The 18,255-nt window shown below is 42.6% G+C and overlaps 1 protein-coding gene across 2 annotated transcripts in view; it reads left to right on the forward strand.

Moving 5' to 3' along the window:
• The window catches only part of tshz1 (teashirt zinc finger homeobox 1), a 208,906-nt gene that overhangs the window by 75,000 nt on the left and 115,651 nt on the right, over nt 1-18,255 (forward strand). The window lies entirely within an intron of this gene.

Below are 18,255 nucleotides of genomic sequence, written 5' to 3' on the forward strand. Positions count from 1 at the left end.
TTACAGATTTTTAATTGATTAACTGAACTTAAATTCCCTGCTTATTGGTGGGATTTGACCTTGTATCACCAGATTTATGTACAAGTTTGGCAATTTGTCCATCGTAGGCCCCTCGTGCACCCAAATTTATATTTAACAATACTTTTTTGTCTCATCTAAAAAAATATTCTGCTGGTGTTTAAAAGCGATCAAACTAATTCTTGTAACTTGTTCCTGAAATAAAAGTACAAAATTCTGGAAATACTCAGCAGGTCAGGTAACATCCATAGTGAGAGAGGCAGAGTGAACGTTTCAGGTTGTAAACCCTTCATCACTTCAGAGTCACCTGAAAGGTTCACCGTTTCTCCACAGAGACCATCTGTCGTGCTGAGTGTTTTCAAATTTTTCTGTTTGCATTTCAGATTCCTAGCATTTGCAATAGTTTAACTTTCAACTCCTTTTGCAGTACTGCTCCATTAAATCTGACTGTTTTAAAGAGAGAGTTAGATTTATCTCTTGTTCTAATGGAATCAAGGGATATGGGGGATAAAGGTGGAACGGGGTACTGATTTTGGATGATCAGCCATGATCATATTGAATGGCGGTGCTGGCTCGAAGGGCTGAATGGCTTGCTCCTGCACCTATTTTCTATGTTTCTGTTTCTATGTCTTCACCTTTATTTGTGTAAAAGTGTAGACACAGAGATGATGTTTCCATTCATATGAGACAAGTCCAGAACTTGTTGCCATGAATATAATTGAATTGAATTAAGATGGTCACTGCTAAATCCAAATAGGAATTCAGTGGAAATCTCAAAAATAGGGTGAAGGCACAGCATGGAATTTACTTCCTGAGCAGTGGGGTTGAAGTAGGCAGCAGAGATGTGTTTATGTGGAAGGTAGATAAATCAATATGGGAAGAAAGAAATAGAAAGCCCGGGGAAGAGATAAGAGTGAATGAGGCTTGTTTGGAAGTGTAAGAAAATAACTGCAGATGCTGGTACAAATCGAAGGTATTTATTCACAAAATGCTGGAGTAACTCAGCAGGTCAGGCAGCATCTTAGGAGAGAAGGAATGGGTGACGTTTTGACCTGAAATGTCACCCATTCCTTCTCTCCTGAGATACTGCCTGACCTGCTGAGTTACTCCAGCATTTTGTGAATAAATACCTTAGACTTGTTTGGAATATAAGTACTAGTATGGCAGTGCATAATTCAAATAGTGGTCTTTGGACCTCACTGTTGGTTATGAGAGCAATAAGAATTTTGAGCAAATCACAAAGTGCTGGAGGATCTCAATGGTTCAAGCAGCATCTGTGGAGGGAATTGACAGGAGATGTTTTACGCTGGGACCCTTTTTCAGATTTATTTTAGTCAATAGTCTGTCAACAATAATGGGGACAGACAGATTGAGAAAGAGAAAAGAGGGAAGAGGTACTTAAGATTCCAACATCGTAATTTCCTTGTGTCTCCATTTGTAATAACTTTATTTTTTTTCTTTGAAAGATGTAAGGTGAGGTGAATTCTGTGATGAATCTCTGCAAGATGAATTCATAATTGTCAATGTGAGGGTTAACAATAGTGCAGTCAAAATTTATCCTCTTATTCATCCCAGCTAAGAAACATTTCCTTCCAGGCTTGGCTGTAGCATGGACATGATACAGCTGTAATATGAAGTTGTAATGTCACATCTTCCACTCAGTGAAAATGAAGACCAAGCCCACATCATTTAATTCTCATAGTTGCCTGATCAAATATTAACACCCACATGACACAAAGCACTGGCTTGGCAATTCTCTTGTGGAACTGCCCACGATAAATGAGCTAATTGAGGATGCACTTATCTGTAGTTGCGTAAATAATTATGCAGCTTTCCAATAACGATGAGTACTTGGATGCGGAGCATTGGAAGACATCCCAAGACCTTTTGCGGGAACGTCATAATAGCATTTGAAACCGTGCATATAAAGGAAGATATCTGGGGCAGGTGATTAAACGTTAGGCTAAAGAGCCAGGTTTGAAGCATTTCTAGGGAGGGAAAAAGAGATGATTTAGAGAGGACATTTCTGAGTTTAGAGCTTTGGTAGGTCTTGGCACAGTCAGTGCTGGTGTAGTGAAGTGGTGGAATTCTGGAATGCGCTGCCAGGGGTGGTGGTGGAGCAGATAGGACAGTGGCTTTTAACAGACTTTTGGACAGGCACATGGATATGCAGCGAATGAAGGGTTTTGGATCACGTGCAGCCATTGGAGATTAGTTTACCTTTGCATTATGTTCGGGGGAAACATTTGTGGGCTGCAGGGCCTGTTCCTGTGCTGTGCTGTTCTATGTTCTATGTAAGCATGCCAGAACTAAAGGAGAGCAGAGATGGATATATGGCTGGGGGTAGTTTGTAGGAGGAGGCTTGGATGGTACTTTCCCTTTTAACCAGGAGGGATGGAACTTCAGCTGGGTTCAGATTCAAACTGTGGAGAAAAGTGTTGCACACCTCTATCTCATTTGGGTTTATTGACGTAACTTAAAAATATTTGAAATGAAGAATTAATTGTTGGTAGCTGGTAAGCAAAATGTTGACACCTAGATTTTGATGGGTAGCACTTTGATCTTTGAATTAGATGGCTGTGGGTTCAAATTTTACTCCTGAGATTTGGGTATGGATTCTAGGTAGATGTTCCAGTGCATCACTGAGGGAGAACTGCATTGTTGGAGGTGCTGTCCTCAGAGGAGACATAGAAACATAGAAAATAGGTGCAGGAGTAGGCCATTTGGCCCTTTGAGCCTGCACCGCCATTCAATATGATCATGGCTGATCATCCAACTCAGTATCGTGTACCTGCCTTCTCTCCATACCCCCTGATCCCTTTAGCCACAAGGGCTACATCTAACTCCCTCTTAAATATAGCCAATGAACTGGCCTCAACATGGGACTCCACGTTGACGGAGGCCTCAGATGAATGCAAAAGATGCCAATGCACAAATTCAGAGAGAACCAGCCTTGTTAGTTTGAACTACATTATGCTTGATCTGAAATACAAATAAACCCTGCTGATCTGCTAATCTGAATTAAACATACAAAATGCTGGAAACACTCAGCAGGTCAAGCAGCATCTGCGGAGATACAGAGTTCAGGTCTGAGATCTTTCAGGAATTTGGACAGAGTTTCAGACCTCATTAGATATCTTGGTTTTGTTTTCCACTGATGCTACCTGACCTGCTGAGTGTTTCTATCATTTTCTGCTATTATTGTGCTTAACCTAACACTGCCCCAGCTGCTGAATAAAGGCTTTGGGTGTTTCAGCATCTTGTGAACAGCAAGCTCCAGGGCACCAACACTGTCCCGAAGTGTTTGCTTCATTGTTTTTAAAATCTGATAAACAGAGAAACTTAAGAACAATTGAGTTTGATGTAAATAATTTAACAAATAAAAACTATTAACAACATAAATATTACACAAAAGACATTAAACGTTGATTAAAAGCAGATATTTATAAATAAACAAATAAATAAATAAATAACATGGCTGAATGCACTTTTATGGTGAAGGTTGGTAAGTGCATTCCAAGAAACGGTCTATGCCCAATGTGTCAAATGTTGCAGATGCAAAATTGAGGGGTTATTGTGGACTGACAAGGCAATCTGCAGTTACCCAGTAGTTCTCTATGAAACCACGAACCAGTTACCATTGTAATCCAGCTAATTATCATGCTGTTATTTATGGCAGCTTGCACTGCACACAATGGCTGTTGCACTCCGTACAATAATACAATCGTAACTGCGCGCCAGCAAGTACTTCGCTGGCTGTACAGTGGGTTGTGATGTTATACAATGCAAGCTCCTACCTCTCTCTCCACACCGACCCACTATCAAATCACAGTGATTCGATATGTTCAGTTTGCACTTGAATGAACAAAAATATTGCTGTTGATATTTATTCATATTTTGGTAGGAGCACCACTGTAATGAAAAGAGTGTTACAGGAATGTTCCCTTCCATCACGGCCTGCAAAGAACCATGTTTCCTTTGAAGTGATTCTTCTAAAGGGAAACCACACGTGGTCGTTACATTTCTTTCATTCTCATAAACCCCAACATTTTCTTTTTTTTAAAAGAAAACTAGAACAATTTATTTTTAACTAATCATTTTAAATTCAGTGGATCAATCCTCTTGAATTTGTCTAAATATTTCTACTCGCATATGCGTGTTGCAGATTACAAAAATAACTCATTTTTAAAATGCCTCCCTTGTTTTAAGTCGTTTTCCTTTTGCCTTGTTAAAATCTCCCTTAAAAATCACAAATGCAAGTGTTGTTTCTCTGCAAGTATTGAAGTGGAAAAGAGCATCTGTAGGTACCTTCAAGCCATCTTCCCCATGGGCAGAATATCAAATGAAATGGTGATCAAATGCACACTTTTAGTAAAAAGAAAAGAGGAAAAGTCTATTTGGTTCTGTCAAGGTGAGTTGAATACTGACACAAACCTTCATTCTCTTTGTTTACACCAGGTTTGATTCCTGCTGGACATTTGGTTTTATTAATGTAATAAATAATCTTTTTTTCCCCCCTCCCTGCCCATCACACAGTGGGCAATACAAGAAAGTGATACTGATTCTGGCTGATGGATTATAAATCATTTGAGATCAAATTGCACGATAATTTGAAAATTTAACAGTTTGCATTTTGCAGTTGGGATCGTTTTGCAGACTTGCAGTTTTTTTTAACGACCATCTTGCATTTTATTAGTGGCTTGTTGAGACATCTATCACACCGTTCCTCTCATGTTAGCAGTGGACATGTTACTGCATTAAGGAGAGTTGCACCATTGACGCCCGCATTAGCTGGTCCAAAAAAGATAGCTGTATTTTCATTGACACTCAATGCATTACCATAATTGGCTTTTCTACATGATAGGGCAGAGGAAATAATAATGTCATTTTATTTACAGCCAGAGTGTCCCTTTATGAGACTTCTCCAAGTTTCTGCCGTGCTGTGTAGGTCAAATGACATCTTTTGATCACTGCTGTCTAAAGATATCAACGCTGAGTGGCAAGTAATGGAGACCCAATGACAAACCAAATCTGGCAAAGAAATAAGATTGCCAGTTTCCTATTAAACAGCCTGCTAAACAGCGTAGCATCACTGTGTCTGCTATGAACCTACCCTGACCACCTAAATCAGTGGAGTGAAAGGAGACTGAATTGAACATTAGCGCTGCAAATGACTGCAATGATTGCCACTGCCCGCCCACACGTATTCCACCCCATCTCCTCGTCCCACTTCTCCCTCTCCCCCCAACAAAAACAAAAAAAGCCAGCAAACAGTGAGTTATTGTTACCCGTTTCTTATCCGATTTGATTTTCATTCTGCCTGGCGCTGATTTTCTGATCTGGTTTATTTAGGGTTTGACATCAGCCAAATGGTGCAGTGGGATATCTCTGACAGATATTCTTATCGATTTAACAACTTGCGCATCGGAGAGAATGCTATTTCTTTCACACACTTCTCTCTGTCGGTTACGCTCCTTCTTGATCTGTGAATTAAAAGAAATGTACATTTATGTCTTTACTAATTGTGATGGACTTGCGAGCTCGGAAGTTATCCCATGACATTTTAGTCCAGAATTTCATGCAACAATCTGATTTCTTCCTTTCTGCTCATAAGGAAACCTCAGGCTCATTTTTTCTCCTTTGTGTGTTAGTGTAGATTTTTGTTTGCTGATGCGTCCCCCTCTCTATTACTGCTAGTTCACTCCCGTTTTTGTACACCTTGCCATCAGTGATGATGAAAATAGATCCTGAAATGCCTGCTGTGTTGAGTTGGAATCGCTGTGAGCCCCAAGGCTTTGCCAGACCAATCTCTTGTGCCCTCAATAACAGACCCATCTTGCTCTCCACAACAGTGTCAACTGTCTAGGTGAGCTAGGTCTGCGACTACGTGAAGTGACAATGTGCTTGGAGGGGTTGCCTCCTCTGCTTTCATGTGTGGCCTGACCCATCTCCTGGAGGTAACCTATCTGACAAAAGAATGATTTTTATTAGAGCATTGAATTTTTAAAATAATAACCGACTAGATTCTTATTATTGCAATCTATATAGTCATTAGAATTAGGTATAGTACTTGTGATGCAACATAGAATTAGCTTAGGATGATGCAGCACAAGGGGAAGTCAGTCAACCCATTATGCCTGTACCAATTTTCTGAAGAAGCTCTCCATTTTATCTCACTCTCCTTTCCTCATCAGGCTCTGATTCATGCATTTTTTCAAATTCCCACTGTTTTCATGCTCATTTCAGGCAGTGCATTGCACACCATAACACTGCAACATTGTGACAAGACCTCACGGGCTTTTATGCCAATGGACTTTATTTTGGGGATTCCTGTTTGAGAACATTACAATAAATGACAACTAGCTTGAGTTCCAAATGATTCTTTCAATTTCTCCAATCTGTAAGGTTGTTGAACACCCCATCAACCCAATCTATTTAGACATAAGCTTCTTAAGATGTCCCCAAAGCTTCCCTTGCGCCTTCATGGCAACAGTGACAATCTCAGAAAGAATTAGCAAACTGGGGAATCTAGGGATAGAAATTACTCTATAAGGAAGCCACCTGGCCAAATTTACTTGTGCTGGTTCTTGAACCTCAATGATTACTCCCCATCCCCTACCCTTCCTCCAAGGTTCAATTAATGTATGTTTCTCAGTTAATCATCTAATTCTGAGCACCGTGTTATAGAAAAGATGTTATCAAGCTGGAAAGGGTACAGAAATGATTTACGAGGATGTTGCCAGGACTAGAAGGTCTGAGCTAAAGGGAGAGTTGAGAAGGCTGGGACTCTATTCCTTCGAGTGCAGGAGGATGAGGGGTGATCTTATAGAGGTGTATAAAATCATGAGAGGAATAAATCGGGTAGATGGTGGATGCACAGTTTCTTGCCTAGCGTAGGTGAATCGAGGATCAGAGGACATACGTTTAAGGTGAAGGGGAAAAGATGTAATAGGAATCTGAGGGGTAACTTTTTCACACAAAGGGTGGTGGGTTTATGAACAAGCTGGCAGAGGAGGTAGTTGTGGTGGGGTCTATCTCAACATTTAAGAAACAGTTGGACAGGTGCATGGATAGGACAGGTTTGGAGGGATATGGACCAAACACGGGCAGGTGGGACAAGTGTAACTGGGACACGTTGGCCAGTGTGAGCAAGTTGGGCCGATGGTCCTGTTTTCACGCTGTATCACTCTATGACTCCTTTGTAAAAAGGTTCTAACTAAATGAAAATAAAACAAAAAATTGCAGATATTGGAAATCTGAAATCAAAACAGGAAATGTTGGCCATATCTGTGGAGAATGTAACAAGGTTAATGTTTTAGCCTGAGTCTCTTTGTCACGACTGGCAAAGGAGAAGACCATGAGTTTTCATTAGTAGAGAAGCCGGGGAAATTTTGGATTAAGTAAAGGGCGCATCTCTTAAAGGGTGAAAACAAATGGGTTAACATGGCTGTTGGAAGCACACTATGTCTTTTTCTCTGTTATGTTTTGTTAATAGCAGGCCTGTGGGATATCCCCAGCATAGAACGGTTCCAACGGCCAACATTATTTGTGCCGTACATGATGCCAATTTAAACCTATCTCTTCTCTGCCTCTGCCTCAGAAGGCAGTGGAGGCCAATTCTCTGGATGCTTTCAAGAGAGAGCTAGATAGAGCTCTTAAAGATAGCAGAGTCAAGGGATATGGGGAGAAGGCTGGAATGGGGTACTGATTGTGAATGATCGGCCATGATCACATTGAATGGCGGTGCTGGCTCGATGGGCCGAATGACCTACTCCTGCACCTATTGTTTATTGTCTATTGTCATCTGCCTGTACATGATCCATATCCCTCTATTCCTTGCACTTCCATGTGCCTATCTGAAAGCCTCGTACCTGCCTCCACCACCACCCCTGGCAATGCGTTCCAGGCCCCCAGCAGGCCAGACTATACTAGGTAAAATAGAAAAACTGAGCCAAAGTCATGGAAAGATGATTGATGAAAATTGCCAGTCCTGATACAGACAAAAACAAAGAGTAAGCTATGTAAAGTTGGAGAAATCGGTATTAAGTCTGGTAGACTGCAATGTGTCCGGATCAAAGACATATTGTTCCTCAATCACGCATGGAGGCCACAGACATACTCAGACTGGAACGGGGATGGAGAATTTTAATCCTCTGCCCCACTCCCTCTAAAGAATATTAATTTCCAATCCCACTCCCACTCTTGACCCAGCTGTCTGTGGCCTCCTGTACTGTTAGAACAAGCCTAAAGGCAAACTTGAGAATAGGCACCTCATCTTCTGTCTGGACATATTCCAGTCTTCCAGACGTTCCAATGTTACATTCCAACTGAACCCACTTCCACCACCTTTACAGGTGGTGTATTCCAGATCACAACAACTCATTGCATCAAATAAATTATCCTCTTGTTTCTGGTTCTCTTGTGAAATAACAACTTACCTGTAGAAAAAAAAAATCAACGATTTTGCTTCTGTTTTCTTCTGAAAAATGAAGAGGCTGCATTTATTTAATTTGAAAACTGAGGTAAGAGGTCAAGTTTGGTTGTACAGGCATATGCAGAGAGGCAGCAAGTGCTTGGGGGATCACACCGGTAATTATTAAGGGCATTATAAAGTGCATGTACTGTATGCTTGCAAGCATGTATATTTTATGCAATTTAACATGCTGTTCCATGTGCGGTCAAATGAAACTTTATGGGTGTGCTCCGGGAGGGTTGAGTACCTAGTAAGCTGGAAGAAAAAAATATCAAGTCAGTTGAGAAGAAGTTGACTCCATCATTAAAAGCAGAACATTGCAGGTGAAAGGAGAATATGTGGTTCAGGGTAGGTGAAAGTGATTGGGGTGAAAACACTGAATAAATATTATAAATTCAGCTCATCTTCAGAACATCTCCTTACCCTTTAATAACGGATTTGCTCCACTCATCCACTGAATATGATTTTTAATTTGGTAAATTAATTGTTCCTTGCAAGAAGCATGCATTAATTTGATATGTGGGCAGCGTATTGGAATACACAACGAGGTTAGGGAGCTGATTTGCACCAGGGAACTGTTTGAAATCATGTAAACTAAGGGTTTACATTGGATAAGCAATGTGCCTCACGGTGAAGCACATTGGTTATTAGTTTTCCAGCTTACGGACCTGCTTACTGAAGGATTTGTGTTAAAAAGTTGCACAGTGGCGCAGAGGATAAGTCGCTGCCTTACAGCACCAGCGACAGGGGTTGACCCTGGGCCCGGGTGCTGTACTTACGGGCCATATGGGTTTTCTCTGGTTGAAGCATGGAAACATAGAAAATAGGTGCAGGAGGAGGCCATTCGGCCCTTCGAACCAGCACCACCATTCATTATGATCATGGCTGATCATCCACAATTCACTAGGGCCACAGGGCCCGAGTGAGACCGCACCTGGAGTCAGGGCCCTAGTGAGACCGCACCTGGAGAACTGTGTGCAGTTCTGGTCTCCAAATTTGAGGAAGGATATTCTTGCTATTGAGGGCATGCGGCGAAGGTTCACTAGGTTAATTCCCGAAATGGCGGGACTGTCATATGTTGAAAGACTGGAGGGACTAGGCTTGTATACACTGGAATTTAGAAGGATGAGAGGGATCTTATCGAAAACGTGTAAGATTATTAAGGGGTTGGACACGTTAGAGGCAGGAAACATGTTCCCAATGCTGGGGGAGTCCAGAACAAGGGGCCACAGTTTAAGAATAAGGGGTAGGCCATTTAGAACGGAGATGAGGAAAAACCTTTTCAGTCAGAGAGTTGTGAATCTGTGGAATTCTCTGCCTCAGAAGCCAGTGGAGGCCAATTCTCTGAATGCATTCAAGAGACAGCTAGATAGAGCTCTTAAGGATAGCGGAGTCAGGGGGTATGGGGAGAAGGCAGGAACGGGGTACTGATTGAGAATGATCAGCCATGATCACATTGAATGGCGGTACTGGCTCGAAGGGCTGAATGGCCTACTCCTGCACCTATTTTCTATTGTCTATTGTCTATAATTAGTAACCCGTGCCTCCCTTCTCTCCATACCCCTTGATTCTGCTAGCCCCAAGAACTCTATCTAACTCTCTTTTAAATTCACCCAGTGTTTCGGCCTCCACTGCCTTCTGTGGCAGAGACTTTCACAAATTCATAACTCTCTGGGTGAAAATGTTTTTTCTCATCTCAGTTTTAAATGGCCTCCCCTTTATTCTTAGACTGTGGCCCCTAGTTCAGGACTCCCCCAACATTAGAAACATAGATGCAGGAGGAGGCCATTTGGCCCTTTGAGCCAGCACCGCCATTCATTGTGATCATGGCTGATCATCCACAATTAGTAACCTGTGCCTGCCTTCACCCCATATCCCTTGATTCTGCTAGCCCCTAGAGCTCTATCTAACTCTCTTTTAAATTCATCCAGTGAAGTGGCCTCCATTGCCCTCTGTGGCAGAGAATTCCACAAATTCAAAACTCTCTGGGTGAAAATGTTTTTTCTCATCTCAGTTTTAAATGGCTTCCCCTTTATTCTTAGACTGTGGCCCCTGGTTCTGGACTCCCCCAACATTTTTCCTGCACCTAGCTTGTTCAGTCCTTTTATAATTCTATATGTTTCTATAAGATCCCCTCTCATCCTTCTAAATTCCAGTGAATACAAGCCCAGTCTTTCCAATCTTTCCTCATATGAGAAAAAATTGCTCTGGTTGCTCTGGTTCCCTCCCATAATGCATAGACGTGCAGCTTTGTAGGTTAATTGGCTACTGTAAATTGTCCCTAGTGTGTAGGATAGAACTAGTGTACGGATTCTAAACTCGGCAGGATTCTGAAGAGACCAAGGGCCAAACTGTTGACATGTGTGATGTATTTTGTGGTTCGCTGCTCTTGTTATAACCGCTGATGCTTCAGTTATTTGGTGATACAAAGCAAGGAGAGAATTGAGATGGCTTTGAAGAGTATCACCAATGCAGAATATGGGGGTAGAAACACCTTGAGTAAATCACATTAACTTCTGTAAATCCTCCCCTTGCAAATCAGTGAATAGTCACTGTTGTGAGTGGGGAACAACCTTGAAGTACAAGCTCAACCTCCAGCATCTGCAGCTCGGCAGATCTTTCCCATTTGAACCTCTGTCCGATCCCCACTCGAGATCTATAGTTCTCTGAGAGTTCATAAGGAGGTGGGACCTTTGAAGCTTTGTCTGCATTAATACTTAATTGATTGTGGCAGATGAAAAATAATCTTCTTTCATCTTTTGGACTTAAATTTCACCAATTTTTTTAAATGTTTGTTAAAATCCAGCTTGCTGGTGTCGATGTAGGCATAATGTAAGCTGGAAAAAAAGAAGGGTGCATATTTTAAATAGCACCCCATGACGCCCCAAGGCATGTTTGAGCTAATAAAGTACTTTTGAATGCAGTCACTGACATAATGTAGAAAATGCAACAGTTTTTGGTGCTCTCACAAGCAATAATGCAGTACTGACTCGATAATCTTTATTTTTCTCATGTTCATTGTGCTATATACACTGGCCAAGGTGATGAGGAAAAAAGAAACACATCTTTCCTCAAAATAGTTTCAAGCTCTCTATTACATTCCTAATCCCCCACCACCCCCCTCCCCCGCTCCCCGCACTCCCAAGAACGCAAGGCCTTGAAAGGTAGATTTCAGGTGAAGTGGGAGTGAAGTGTCTCTAACCTGATGGTTTGTTAAAGCAGGAATGTTCTAGCAAGTGACTTATTATTAATACAGTTACTTGCGCAGCTCATTCACTAGTATTGTTTTAATAGGTTTGTGTACTCTTTAAAACATTTAAATTAAAGATACAGTATGGAAACAGGCCCTTCAGCGCACGTTGAACATTGATCGCCTGTTCACATTAGATATCCCCGGAGCAATTTGCAGGGCCAATTCACCTATAAACCTGGACGTCTTTGGGATGTGGGAGGAAACCAGAGCTGCTGGAGGAAACCCACGAAAGTCACAGTGAGAATGTGCAAACTCCACACAAACAGCACCCGAGGTCAGGATCGAACCCTGGTCTCTGGCACTGTGAGGCAGCAGCTCTACCACTGCGCAAGTGCACTTTTAAACTTCTTGACAAATTACTGTTGGAGGTCAATGGTCCAAATCTTTAAACTCTAAGCTTTTACCTGAAACAAATCAATACTCATGATTTTTTCCCCCAAAAGCATTTTAAGAAATGTCCCCTTAAATTGTCCCCAAACGTTGGTCAGCTGGCATCAACCCTGATCCAAGAACTGATAAATAGTTCTGCTCTGCCATTATCTGCCACCACAATCAACATCTCACCTCCTGTTCTCACTAGACTTTTCAAAATACATCAGCTTACATTTTTCACGATTAAGTACCATCTGCCATTTAATTGCTAACCTTACCAGCTCATCAGTATGAAAGGGATAAAAGACAGTGGCTGATGCTTTTCCTACATTTAGAAGATGTTCTTTCCGAACCTCGCCCCAGAAAACATTTCAATTCACATTGGTTTAGGTTCAGCGATTGTATCTAATAATAGTTGATAAGTTTGGGTTTAGGTTTATTATTGTCGCTCCCCAGACCTGGAGTACTTACTGCTCAAATGTAGGCCATTCTATCTGCCGCGGAAGTTTACGGTGGTCATCATCATGGCCGTATACATTCCCCCACAGGCTAATGCTAACCTAGCATTAGCACAGCTGCACTCGGCCATCAGTAAGCAGCAGGATGCCCACCCCAACGGTGCCTTCATTGTTGCAGGGGACTTCAATCAGGTCGACCTACGAGCCTCGCTCCACAAATTCCATCAGGATGTGCAGTGCCCTACCAGGGGCTCAAACACACTGGATAAGGTGTACACCAATGTAAAGGACGCCTACAGAGCTCTCCCCTGCCCACCCCTGGGACAATCCGATCACCTCTCACTGTTTCTACTGCCCGCATACAAACCCCTCATCCGCAAGACCAAACCCACAATAAAGACGGTCAAAATATGGCCCGAGGATGCCACCCTACAACTCCAGGACTGCTTTGATCGCACCGACTGGGACCTGTTTGCACAACAGGCCACCTACGGTTCAGAGATAGAGGTAGACTTGGAGGAATACGCATCCACTGTGCTCTCCTACATCAACTGCTGTGTGGAGAATGTCACGGAGGACAAGGTGATAAAGATGTTCCCAAACCGGAAACCCTGGATGAACAAGGAGCTACAGAACCTGCTGAGGGCACGCAACATTGCCTTTAAATCTGGTGACACTTCAGCATACAGTGTTGCCAGATCACACCTAAGCAAAGGTATTAAAAGGGCCAAAGACACCCATAGGCAACGGGTGGAAGACCACTTCAACACCACGGACACCAGAAGCATGTGGCAGGGTGTCAGGGACATCACTGGCTACAAGAGCAGCCCTGCCTGCCCCCACAGCGATATGGCATTGACCAACGAGCTTAACACCTTCTTTGCCCGCTTTGAAACTGGCAAAACCACCTTGAGTGAAAGAACCCCAGCCGAGGCGGTGGGACAGGTCTTGCAACTGAGCACACAGGAGGTACAACGCGCTCTGCAAAGGGTCAACCCACGCAAGGCTGCAGGACCGGATGGAGTTCAAGGAAGGGTACTGAAGGACTGTGCTGAACAGCTGGCTGAGGTATTCACCAGGATCTTTAACCTGTCATTATCTCTGGCTACGGTCCCCAAGTGCCTGAAGTCGGCTATCATAGTTCCGGTGCCGAAAAAAGCAAAGATCTCCAACCTGAACGACTACCGCCCGGTTGCCCTAACGCCGATAGTCATGAAGTGCTTTGAGAGGCTGGTCCTCTCACACATCAAATCCAGCATCCCTGACTCACTGGACCCACATCAATTTGCATACAGGGCAAATAGATCCACAGAGGACGCCATCTCTCTGGCTCGTCACACTGTCCTGACTCACCTAGAGAGACAGGGCACGTACGTGAGGATGCTATTCATAGACTATAGCTCCGCCTTCAACACGGTCATCCCCACCAAGCTCATCACCAAACTCCACCAGCTAGGCCTTAGCTCGTCACTATGCGACTGGATCCTGGACTTCCTGCTGGAACGACCGCAGGCAGTGAGAATGGGCCCGCACCTGTCCTCCACTATCACCCTGCGTACCGGCACACCACAGGGCTGTGTTCTGAGCCCCATGCTCTACTCCCTCTTCACACACGACTGTGTTCCTGCATTCGACACCAACACCATTGTCAAGTTTGCAGATGACACAACGGTGATCGGGCTGATCACCAACGGGGATGAAACAAACTATAGAGCGGAGGTGCAGAACCTGGCGGACTGGTGCTCGGATAACAACCTGTCCCTAAATACCACCAAGACCAAGGAGCTGATCATCAACTTCCGTAGGTCACATAACGGGGAATATGCCCCGATCTCTATCAACGGGGTTAGTGTGGAGAGAGTGTCCAGCTTCAAGTTTCTGGGCACTCACATTTCGGAGGACCTAACATGGTCCAATAACACTGCTGCGCTGGTCAAGAAGGCACAACAAAGACTGTTCTACTTAAGAACACTGAAAAAGTCTGGTCTACCCCAACAGCTGCTGACGACCTTCTACCGCTGCACCATAGAGAGCATCCTAACGCATGGAATCCCTGTGTGGTACCTCAGCTGCACGGAGGCAGAAAGGAAAGCTCTACAGCGGGTAGTCCATAGAGCTCAGAGGGCCATCGGAACACAGCTACCAGACTTGGAGGGCATCTACAACACACGATGCCTCAGAAAAGCCACCAGCATCCACAAAGACTCTTCACACCCCTGCAACAGTCTGTTCGAACTCCTTCCATCGGGCAGACGATACAAGGCCTTCTACGCCCGCACCTCCAGACTCAGGAACAGCTTCATCCCCAGGGCCATAGCTGCTATGAACCGGTCCTGCTGAGCCGGATGTCCACAACGCATAGATCAACTTGCACTTTACCCTGTCCAAAACTGTTACAACTTTCCGTTTTGTTGGGTTGCTGCTGTCTAAATTACCTAAATTATTGCATCGTATGGGAGGCGCATTCCCAATCTCGTTGTACCCCTGGGTACAATGACAATAAAGATATATTGTATTGTATTGTATTGTATTGTACAGTGAAGAATTTTGTTTTGATGGCTGTCCAAACCTCTAGGAAGAGCATGTAAAGAGTCGCCGTGCTCCGGCACCATCTTTAGGGGACCTTCCCAGCTGAATGGTCTGCTTCTTTAGAGGGTTGTTAGATCAGTTATGGCAATGGTTGACATGTCTGCAGATGCTAGAATCTGGTGAAAAAATCAAACTGCTGAAAGAAATCTGAGGATCAGGCAGTATCTGTCTGACGACATTTCGGGTCAGGACCCTTCTTCAGATTTGAGCCTTGAGTATGAATAAAGGTCCCAATCTGAAACATCACCTGTCCATTTCCCTCCACAGAAGCTAGTTGACTCACTGAGTTCCTCTGGCAGATTGTTTTTTTGCTATAGAAATGGTTTCTGTTTTTGTTCAGAGTTGAAGATGAAAGATAGTGATTTAAACAAAGTTTAAATTTATATTAGTGTTAGGGAGTTAGCATTTCAACAATTTTGCATTGCATGTATTTAGTATTGTTAAAGTATCAAAACACTCAGAGGTAGTGGCACAAGAGATTTATCAAACAAAGAGTGATTCCACACCACAGGCTGCCCTGGGTAGCAAACAGGTTCTGCTTTATATAGATGCCAAAGAGTGTGTGTTAGGGTGTACCTGGCTGCTGTAAATTGTGCCTGGTATGTAGGGGAGTTGATGAGAACGTGGGATAATATAGAACTAGAGTGAATGGGTGATGAATGGTCGATGTGGACTCTGAGGGCCGAAGAGCCTATTTCTAGGCTATTTGATTCGATGTCTATGTCCTTAAGTCAATTTTGTCTATAAGGCAGAATATACAAAAAATCACTCAATTTGGTAACCATACCTCTGCAGCACTGCAATGAATGACATCAAAAGCATATAAGACATAGAAAAAAACAATTATTAAAAATAGAGGGAGTGAGGAAACTAGTTTTGTTGTTTGTAATAATTAATGTGTGTACATACATCAAACTTTTGATTTGATAATACTATGAAAGGTTGATGGTATGTACGGGTATCTTTAAATCAGGGTTCATAATCCAGGGACAGCCTGTATCTAAGTAGACATGGGAGAAAATGGGAAAAAACACATTCAAAGGAAGAAACTTTAAGGATTGTCTTAGAGAGAGAATTCCAGAGCTTCAGATCCCAGCAGCCTCAGGCACAGTGGCTACCAATGAATCATATAGAATCTAGAATCATATAGAATCTAAGAGATCATATAGAAGAGAGAACTCTCAGAAGAGTTTACGGAACTAGAGAAGAGGTGACATCATGAAATTATTTGAAAACAAGCACAAGAACATCATAATCAAGATATTACTCAAGTGGAAACCAATGTAAGTCATTGGTAAAGAAGTGATAGGTAAATAGGACCTACTGGGAGGTAGGAAATGGACAGCAGGACTTCTGTTTACCTCAAGCTTATGCGATCATGAAAGGCCAACCACGTATATAATACTGAGGGAGTAAATATACCCGATGATTATCTGTGTTCCTTCCATAAGAGATCCACTTCCCTGATGCATCTTGATATGCTGTTGTTTACTACTAATTCAATATTCATTTCTTACAACCTTCTTCTGTTGCATATAATGTGAATCGTCTTTGCATCTGTTGTTTGTGTCATTTAATTGGGAGTTTTAAACAGAAAATACCTCTGGAGGATAATATTCCTTAAAATAGTTTTTGCTTGATTACTTTAATTCTTTTGCACTTTATGTTCATTCTTGCTTTTTTTTGTGGTTCGTTTCAGTTGTGAGACTTCAGTTTTGTTATTTTTTTCATTAAGCAATTCTAACAAACCCATGTTAGGTGCATCTTTCTATTGAAGCATAATGCAGCTGTAGTCAAGAACACATTTCTATAAATGATCCACTATAAACAATCTGTTTTAATTAGACACTGCCACATCTCAGTGGTTTTTGAAGGCAACACATTTGATTAATCTCCAATAGGAAAGTTTTGTGGACTGAAGTTATGATTTGAGAAAATGAAATATCGGAAAGGGATTTAAAAAAAAAATCAGTCACCTCCCATTGCAAAGTTGCAATTTATGCACTATTGCAATGAGAGTAAAATTCTCCAAATGCTTGTCATGTTTCTGCATTTGCATTTTAGCACACAGAATTGAATGATAATTTTGTAAAGTAAAATAGTGTAATACACGGTATTACTTAACATTAAAAAGAAATCTGGCTCAGCATGAGAATTCTTAATGGGGTGGAAACACAATCTTCTTCTTTTTCCCTGCCAGTCCCTCAGGATCGAGGATAATTTGCTTCGGCTCTGGCTATGTGGTTTCTAAGCTGGCTGTTGAGGGCAGAGTGGGGACTGCAGACTTTTCCACAGGAGGTGCTGCATGGGTAGGGTGGGTAGGTAGTTTGGGAGGTGGTGCTCTCCTTTCATCTGTTAAGCTGAATTTCTGTGACCAATGGACATCAGGTCCTCGATCCATGTGGGATGCTTGAGACCTTTAGCGTTGGTCCATCTGGTGTTGCATTGAGGCCAGGGTGATGGTGATCACAGTGCAGATTATAGTGTGGTCAGTACAACAGTCACCAGTACCTGGGACCTGATGGGTGATGGAGACATCCATGCAGCCTCTGGCTCAGACAATGACATTGCTTAATGGGGATTAGTGCCTGGATTAGGGGTATTATCATGAGGTCTCCTGCTTGTTGCTCTAACAAAACAGTCTTAGTTAATCCATGCTTTTAGGATTTGTACTTGCTAAAGTTTAATGATTTATTTCCCTCGAATCAATAAAGAAAAAAATATTCTATATTGATCAGTATTTGATTTTACAAAGGCTCATTCACTGGTGAACAAATGTAAGTCAAATAGAGTTATAGAGTACTGAATCTATACAGTAGGGCAAAGCGTCCATCGGCCCAACTTGTCCATGATGACCAAGCTGTCTAAATGAGCTAACTCCACTGGCCTGCACCTGGTCCAAATCCCACCAAACTTTTCTATCCATGTACCCATAAGAGTGTCTTTTAAATGTTGCAATTGTACCAGTCTCAAACGACTAGAAGAATTCATGGGTCAGGCAGCATCTAGAAACATAGAAACATAGAAAATAGGTGCAGGAGGAGGCCATTCAGCCCTTCGAGCCAGCACCGCCATTCATTGTGATCATGGCT

Source organism: Rhinoraja longicauda, chromosome 4 (genome assembly GCF_053455715.1).
Source record: "Rhinoraja longicauda isolate Sanriku21f chromosome 4, sRhiLon1.1, whole genome shotgun sequence".
Classification (NCBI taxonomy): Eukaryota; Metazoa; Chordata; class Chondrichthyes; order Rajiformes; family Arhynchobatidae; genus Rhinoraja; species Rhinoraja longicauda.